Here is an 8,217-nt window from a genome sequence, read left to right as displayed (position 1 = left end):
GGCTTTGGGCTTTTTGAGCAAGGCGTTGACTTCACCGTGTTTCCACCTTTCTGGAAAAATGGCGGTCTCAAAGGAGCTGTTGATAATGGTCCGATGCTGGGGATCAATGATTTGGCTGGCCTTATTGAAGACGTGGTGAGGGTAGGGGTCTGCGGGAGAGCCGGAGTGGATGGTGCTCATGGTTTTGGTGGTTTCCTCATCATTAGTGGGGGTCGAGTCGCTCAGTACGTTGGTGCAGCAGGGTGCGATGGGGTCCACCATGTCAGTGGTGGTGGTGGTGGGGGACGGCGTTGTGAAGCTTCCATGTATGTCTGTGATCTCTAATGTACTTTCCATGTATGTCTGTGATCTCTAATTTTTTTCCACTGTGTGCAGCAGTGTAAGGTCTCTGTGCGCTGCAGCCAAGTATACGTGCGCCAAGAAATTGACCATTCATGTGAGCACAGTGCATAACTACCAAGATCTTTGGCATTTGCCTCTCTATAGCTTTGTTTTACCACTAAAGCAAAAAAGGGATATTTGTATAAACATTGCTCCATATAATAGGCCATTAAGGCCATTTGGTGACCTGGTGGCACACCCCAAGGACATGACCTGTTAAGTGCCACCTACACCCCAGTTAGAGAAAACAGAAATCAGGAGGTTGAATCATTATGGAACTTTAATGAATACTCTCAGAGTGCTGTAGAGCGCCATGCACATCAAATAAAGCATGTTGTACAATTAGTTAACATTTACAATTTGATGAACACACTACTGATGAATTCCATGATGCCCCTGTCAAGAGACAGGATGAGAAATGTTCTTACCCAACCCACACATGGACTGTAGGAGAAGCCGCATCAGAGTTTAGACAAGTCAGGTGCCAGCATTATATGTGTGACATGTTTGTTTTTCTCGCTGGCCCTTGACATTCTTCCAGTGCTGATAAACTTGTTCTAAGTCAACTTTCCCATTTGTGAGGTAGGCCTTTGTCCTCATCAGTATATCTAGGTGACTCTCTTCAAGTCTGTTTCTTAATTTGGACTTGATTGAGTTCATGAGGCTGAATCCTCGTTCGCAGTCTGCATTTGAAGCCTGGAAAGTTGCACAGACATCAATGAGCTGAGATACAATACTATACTGTGAAGTATTCCGCAGAGTGAAATTCACCATGTCTTGAAAGGTCCTAAACAATCCGCTTTTTCTATGTTCTGCCACCAGATATTTATAATCTCGGTATTGCTGAACAACATCATCAGGGGTGTCACAATCACCCAGGACCAAGACCTTCTTATACTTTTCAACACATCTTTGTACATACATTCTCAGTCCCAAAATCAAACTGTGATTGTGTTGTTACTGCATGGAAATCAAAGCTTGATCTTTCCTTCAATTCATCTTCTGGAAACCTTCTTTCCATGTGCTCACAAAGAAGTTTAATGAAAGATAACATTGGCTCACTATCTTACTCTCTGTCCTCTCTGTACAAAGCCATCAGATATCTTACTGTGTTGCTCCAAAAGACAGTGTTGCCCAAGTACTGTCCCTTTATTTGGCCAATTTTTGTTCTTGCATACTGTATAACTTCAACAAAGATGCAAGTTCACCCAGAATGTGCTGCAAAGAAAATATGGTAGTTTGAGTCAGATAGTTTTTTTGTAGCAATATTTAGCAATTGGGTCATTCTCCTCAACACTTTCATGATCAGAGTATTTGAGAGCAACCTCATAATTACGCAAGAGTGCAACAACAGCAAAATGCCTTGAAAGCCACCGCACTTCATTGAGTGGCCGAAAGGAGACCGCTTTACATTCAGCGACCAAAGCAATTTCGTCCAGCTTGGACTTCCTTACAGGTGAGTGGGAGAACACAGTGTAGACAGTCCTCAGTAATGTTTCCATTTCCCTGATCATCAGCACTTTTTTCCAGCATCATCAACTCCCAAATCTTCTCTGTGCGCAACACAGTGCTGCTCAACTAGATGGGGAATGGATTGTTTGAGGCGGGTAGCAACACCATTGTTCTTTCCCAGCATCACTGATGCACCATCTGATGTAAACATGACCATTTTCTTAAGGTCCAGTTTATTGGCAGTGTGGAAGTCTTTTACAGCTATAGTGATAGCCTCTGCATTGCATGTACTCAGAGTTACAATTCCCCCAAACACTGTGAGGTGCTCTGTTGATGTTACAGATCAGAATTTGAAGTAGAGGATGAGCATTTTTGTAACTGAAATATCTGTGCTCTCATCAATTATCAATGTGTGATACCGAGCACTGCGAAGTTCTGCCATGAAGTCAGAGCGTATCACGCTGTTGATGGCCTCCAAAAACTCAAAGGCATAGTTCTTGCTCCTCCAGCTGTCTGTTATCTTCACATACAATGCGATGTGGTCATGGATGTCTTGAACAGATAACACTGACATGCTCATTTTAACTGCTAGCAACACATTCTTGATGAGAATTGTTATCTCCGGCATGGATCTTTGCCGTTCAACCACTTCTAGTCTGTTTGCTCTGTCACTGGCGGTTTCCATCAGCATGGTGCGCACTCCAAAACCCAGCCTGGCAGCAGCACTTTTATTTCTTAGGGTCACCAAAGCAGATTCATGAACTTTGCTAAATAGATGGCGTTTTAAAAAGTCCAGCTTCCAGCCATCACTCCATTTCTTCCCAGTAGAAAAGTCCCCTGCAATCTTTGCTTCTGCATATACTTTGCACATCAGGCCTACTTCTGGATTGTATCGAAATATCTCTCCCAGTTGTACGCAAACCTTGCTTCGTGACTTCTGTGTCTCAGTGTCCACAATTTCTTTCAGCCATACTTCTTTGAACACAAGATAGCATTTCTACCTTTGTGGTGAAGCACTGCTTTCTGCAGAAGTCACAGCTTTGCTCTTGAACATTTTGGTTGCAATCAGTCTGAGCCTACTATGCTGCAAAGCCTGCAAAAAAAACAACTGTACTAGGTGCACCACAATGAAAATCTGCTAAATTACTACCTGGTCTTTCTGCTTCTACTTGCATATGCCTGTTCAAATTTCTGTGTAGCAGGGTCTAAGATGTCTGTAAAAGAAGAAAACATGATTAAAGCACCTGATCATTTCAATTTCTCAAATGCACCATAAGGAAAAACTAGCAAATAATAACCTTCTTTTTCTGCTGCTACTCCAGTCTGCCCGTCCTCATCTATGAACAGTACTGTCTGAGATGCCTGCAACAAAAGAAAAGATGTTTAACAGTTGGTTACAGCATGTTTTCATATTCAATGTGCCAGGTGACCCAGATGGGGTACCAACCAAATAATTACCTGGTCCTTATGCTTATACGTATGTCGGTCCATTCAAATCGATAACGTGCTCAGTCCGACAAACCTGTAATAGAAGCAAAGGTGTGGATCATGAATGTGATTTATCTAGAGACCCTTAATACCACCTGGAATGTCTACAGAATTACCTGGGATTCCTTGGTACTCACGCCTGCCCGTTCAAATCCAAATGTAGACCGTCTGTAATTGGGAAGAAGATATTTAGCATAGGTTATAGGAGTTACAAAAACATTATGCATGACAGTTCTAGAGCAATTAAATAGTTACCTGGGGTTTCAGTTTAGCTGAACTACTGTTCCATATTATCATCCGTTTACAAACCTATTTCAAGCGTTAGACCTTCAATGGTGCAGCCTTAACAGGCCTCAGGTTATCTGCTCACCCCCTCGCCATGACTAGTCGGATTTTATAAGAAATTTTAGACCTACTGGCCCGTTCTGGCCAGCTGGCAAAAAATAGTGTTCTGTTCATTCAGGCAGTGAGTGAGCAATGAAGGTGCCTTTAAATCTTGCTTTTGTCTTGGTGCAAGGTGTTTTGCATTGTTTTTTGCCCGGGAACACCTAAATTGCATCTGATTGATGCAAGGTAGTTTTCCGCAAGCAAAAAATGATGCAAACTCCAAAACTTTGGTGCTAGACAGGTCTAGCGCCAAAGTATAAATATGGAGTTAACTTTTCGTCAGATTAGCGTAAAACAAAAAGTACGTAAGGGGTGACGGGTAGAAAAAGAGGAGTTAAAGGCTTGGCAAGTACCTTTAAATGCCAAGTCAAATTGGCAGTGAAGCTGCACACACAGGTCTTGCAGTGGCAGGCCCGAGGTGTGGTCAAGGGGCTACTTAAGTGGGTGGCACAATCAGTGCTGGAGGCCCACTGGTAGCATTTAATCTACAGACCCTGTGTATATGCCATACAACTCTTTACTTGATATACAAGTACATTAAATATGCTAATTAAGTATGAGCAAGTTTAACCATGTTTTAGGGAGAGAGCGCAAGCCAGTGGTGTAGCATTAGCCCCCACAACACCTGCGAGTGCAGAGAGGACCCAAGCTCCAGGACCCCCCCTTAGCACAGCCAGCACTGGGAATGGGAGGGGTCCCCCCATGTACTCTGCAAGCTGCCCCCTCAAGTTTTGTTACCCCACTAGCACAAGCACTTTAACAATGGTTAGATTCAGAGAAACAAAGCACTCTAGTGATTATGCCTATCCATGTGCAACTTTTCAATGTCCTGTGTATTAACTGCCCAGTAAAATTGAAGCCATTTTTTTATTGCTCCAAGGCTTATTATGATTTTGATTATTATTATCATTGTAAATGCTGGACTTTCTTCAAGTCTTTGAAGTGAAAAACACACAATGACTAGATAGTTTTATGTTAGTTGTATAGATATCACATTTCGTATTACTACAGAAAGATGAAGATCTTTCAATTATTGTTGGAAGGAAAATAGCTGTCCATACTAATAGTCAAACTGTAACTGCTGAATTTTATCCAATTGTCAGAGACACGCGAAGACTATAGGGCAGTCACACCAATTACACTTTTCTAAGACCTCAATCATCAATAAAAATGATGTCAAATAAACCATTCTTTATTTAAACTATGAAATGCCTCCAAGCAAGTTATGAAATAACAGTGATAACAATACGTGACCTAAAATGTCAAAGGCCAGAAACAATGGACTGTCTCCTGACCCCGGCATCAATCTTCTCTTTAACAATAGCTTGAAGAGTAGTAATTTAGCCCAAAACATCATCTTACAAGTTTCTGAAAATAAGGTTTATAAACTCGAAATGCAGTAAACGTAGAATCCTGTTATTTTTGTAAATGATCAGTAATTTGTGTTTTTCCTTTACAAATACATGTTCGGTCAAACTTCAATGTTTAATTTCCATCAATCTCAGTATGTCAAAGGTCAAGCATGGAGAGTCCAGGGAGACCTCCAGAAATTTGCTCTGAAGGCCCATAATATGTCATGGATAAGTCAATGGTATGTCTTGGGCAGGCCGACTGTCATCCTGAATGTCCTAAATGGCCTATCTGGGGTGAGGGGGAAAACTACCCTTACAGCAACTAAGAGGCTTGGAGCATGATTAATATATCTGTTGACACTTCAAAATGACCACCCCTCTTTCAATGTATCAATGACAATGATTTTCCTGTGTTCTTTCTGTATGTTAATGTACTGTAGGGAGCTGCACATATAATAAATTGTTTATTTAAATGTTGGTGATTGAAAGGCATTGACAAAGGCCAAGTGCCGAAACGCATTTGTCTTTTTTGTGTGTTCTGGGGGCACAATAAATAAATTTGCATGAAGGAAACTCAATGAGTGCAAGACTTTTTTGAACTGGAAGAAAAAAACATTTATATATAAGCATGTATATGTGTGTGTGTAGATTACATTTCTTTGAGCCATTTTTTTCAGCCCTAACCGGGGAACGCCCCATTTACATATAATATGTCTGGTGCAGACGAAATGTAGTGCAAAGTGTTACAAAGTGACACAATGCATGCATTGTGCCACATTGTAAATTTGGGGAGGCGATTTTGGCCTCGTTGGTCCACCTTATGGTAAAAAAAAATGACACTAATGTGGCGCAAGGAGGCACTAGGGGCTTCCAAATCTGTCCCTATGTGTCTCTCTTCCTCTGGCAAGAAAAAAAGCATTTAGATCAAAACACAAAAATGTGATAAAAATTGATTAAAGCTAGTTCAATGTTTCTTTTGTTTCTAGATGGCCAGCGGATGTCGGTCAGTCTCAGCTTTCAGTTGTTTAACATGTAGTCGATATTGTTGGCACCATGATTGCCAGAAATATCTGAAAAAGGATAATACATACAAAGTTGTTAGTACAGAGGGCGCCAAATTCTATGTTGCCTGGGGCTCCAAAATGCCTGAAGGTGGCACTGAGGGAGTAGTTGGGATAAGCAGTCCTGGAGTATGACGGGGCATGCAGAGGGTGCCATGAATGGCATGACAGATAGGACAGGCCAAGAGGATCCGTGACTTGAGGGAGGTGTCCTGCGGAATGTCTGGAGTATGCTAAGGACAGCCGTGAATGGTGGGAGGGGTCAGAATGTGCTTGAGATGGTCAAGGTTGCTTAGGGCATATAGGAATGTGGAGTAGGGCTGATAGAAGCATGGGACATTCGGGTGCCAAGGGGCAAGGAGGGGGCTTGGCACCTTCAATGAGGGCAGGAGGACGCTCAAAAAGTTTCCAGGGTTTGTGGTGTTTGAAGGCACTCTAGACAGATGAGGGTGTGTGGGGTACAGAGAGGCCTTTGCGGATGAGCAAAATGAGACAAGATGAAGTCCAAGTTGGCAGTGGGTGAGCGAGCGGTAAATATAGTGGACGTAGAGGTGCTCAGTTGGGATAGGGTCTGGAGAGTATTGGAAGTTTTTTTTTGCAACTTGCCAACGAGGGCTTTGGACTGGTAAGTTATAGGAAGTCATTAGGAGCTGGAGCCAAACTATGCGTAGGTCGGGCTCATCTGGGTTGGTGGCTCTGACTGTTTTCTTCATCACAGCTGGGTATATACTCTTTTGTGTGTGACTGTGAATGGCAGATTTGACCCCACAATACCAAACATTCCTAATCAAACACCCCTGTCGTGCCTCCTGTGTCCCGTGTGTCCTGGTAAAACAGACCCCAGCCTCGTGCAAACAGGGCCCCCTTTCAGTGGTCCAGCTTTAATCCCTTTAAGAAGGGCATGGTGATGACGGTGATGGAGCATCTCACATAAAAATATTGAGCCATTTTAAATTCCATTTCCACCCTATGGAACAAGCTTGCAAATAGACAAATATCCTAAATTCAGCATTGTAAAATACTATCCTCTAAAGACAGCAAAATCAAACGCCCCAATATATAGCCAAATAAAAAAGCAGGAACATTTCTTACATATTAGTATGTACAACTCTCACAGAATAATCAATCACGATTTTCCTAGCTCTAGTGCAGATGAAATGAAAGTATAATATGCAAATCCCTTTAATATTGTTCACAGCAGCAGCATTGCAGGTGAAAGTGCATATGGAATGAGTAATTAGGAGGGCGAGAAAGAAGGTCTGAAATCCACAGATATAACTGCGCCAGGAAGAACTAACCAGAAAGACAGCTCTTTGCTTTTTATGTAGACAAGTGATATTTCCTTCTGAATCATTCGCTGTGCCATGTTCCTCATGCTCAACACTCACTTTTTTTCTGAAATTATTTGGGCTGGAAATACGAGCAGACTGTTTTTTCAACATACCAGCTCGGGCGACCTGACATGTAGCATATGATAGGGAGGCACGTGTTTACTCAGTTAAACAAGTCAAAGTGCATATATGCCTGGTAGCCTTGTGGTTATCGGTGGCCGAGAGCCCACAGGCTTACGTAATGCACAGTTCACTTCAGGGACTTGTTCATTACATGGCCCCAACCAGACATTAACAGTGCCTACCTGCCGCCCATGGTTCAGTCAATGGGGACTGTCTCTTTAATCCACCCTACCGCACTCACCTCATACCTGCCACGTTGATTTCCAGAACCGCTGGTGCCACCTTGTCCTGCAGCGAAGAGAGTGACCGTGATTTTGCGCTGTTTGTTTTTCAAGCGCAGCGCTGACGTACGGTTTCACTCTCCCTTGTTATGCAGGAAGTGATGTGGCTGAAAATTGCGCGCTTGGGAAAGAAGCCTGCGCGGTGGGGGAAGAAAGGGTGCGCGCGTGCACACCTTACAGGGAATATTGGTTCTAAACCATACCTTGTAGATTGCATTCCGGTCCTTGATGCAAGTTCATAGCACACTGTGCTAGATTTGAAGGATTGCAATTTATGAGCTGCAAGTAACAAAAGGATTGCTGCATCAAAAGCAGAAACCCCTACCTATCTACATAAAATACAAATGTGTGATCTGCATGT

The 8,217-nt window shown here is 42.8% G+C and overlaps 1 long non-coding RNA gene across 1 annotated transcript; it reads right to left on the bottom strand.

Annotated features, from left to right (window-relative positions):
- Positions 1-3,290: 3,290 nt before the first annotated feature.
- LOC138288542 (uncharacterized) lies at positions 3,291-7,940 on the bottom strand. The gene is made up of 3 exons (XR_011202447.1): positions 7,817-7,940; positions 3,438-3,489; positions 3,291-3,355 (listed from the first exon to the last, which is right to left on the bottom strand). It is a non-coding gene; the product is annotated as an uncharacterized lncRNA (long non-coding RNA).
- Positions 7,941-8,217: the final 277 nt, after the last annotated feature.

The sequence above is a fragment of the Pleurodeles waltl genome, chromosome 4_1 (genome assembly GCF_031143425.1).
Source record: "Pleurodeles waltl isolate 20211129_DDA chromosome 4_1, aPleWal1.hap1.20221129, whole genome shotgun sequence".
NCBI lineage: Eukaryota > Metazoa > Chordata > Amphibia > Caudata > Salamandridae > Pleurodeles > Pleurodeles waltl.
This window is presented reverse-complemented; position numbering and strand designations above follow the sequence as displayed.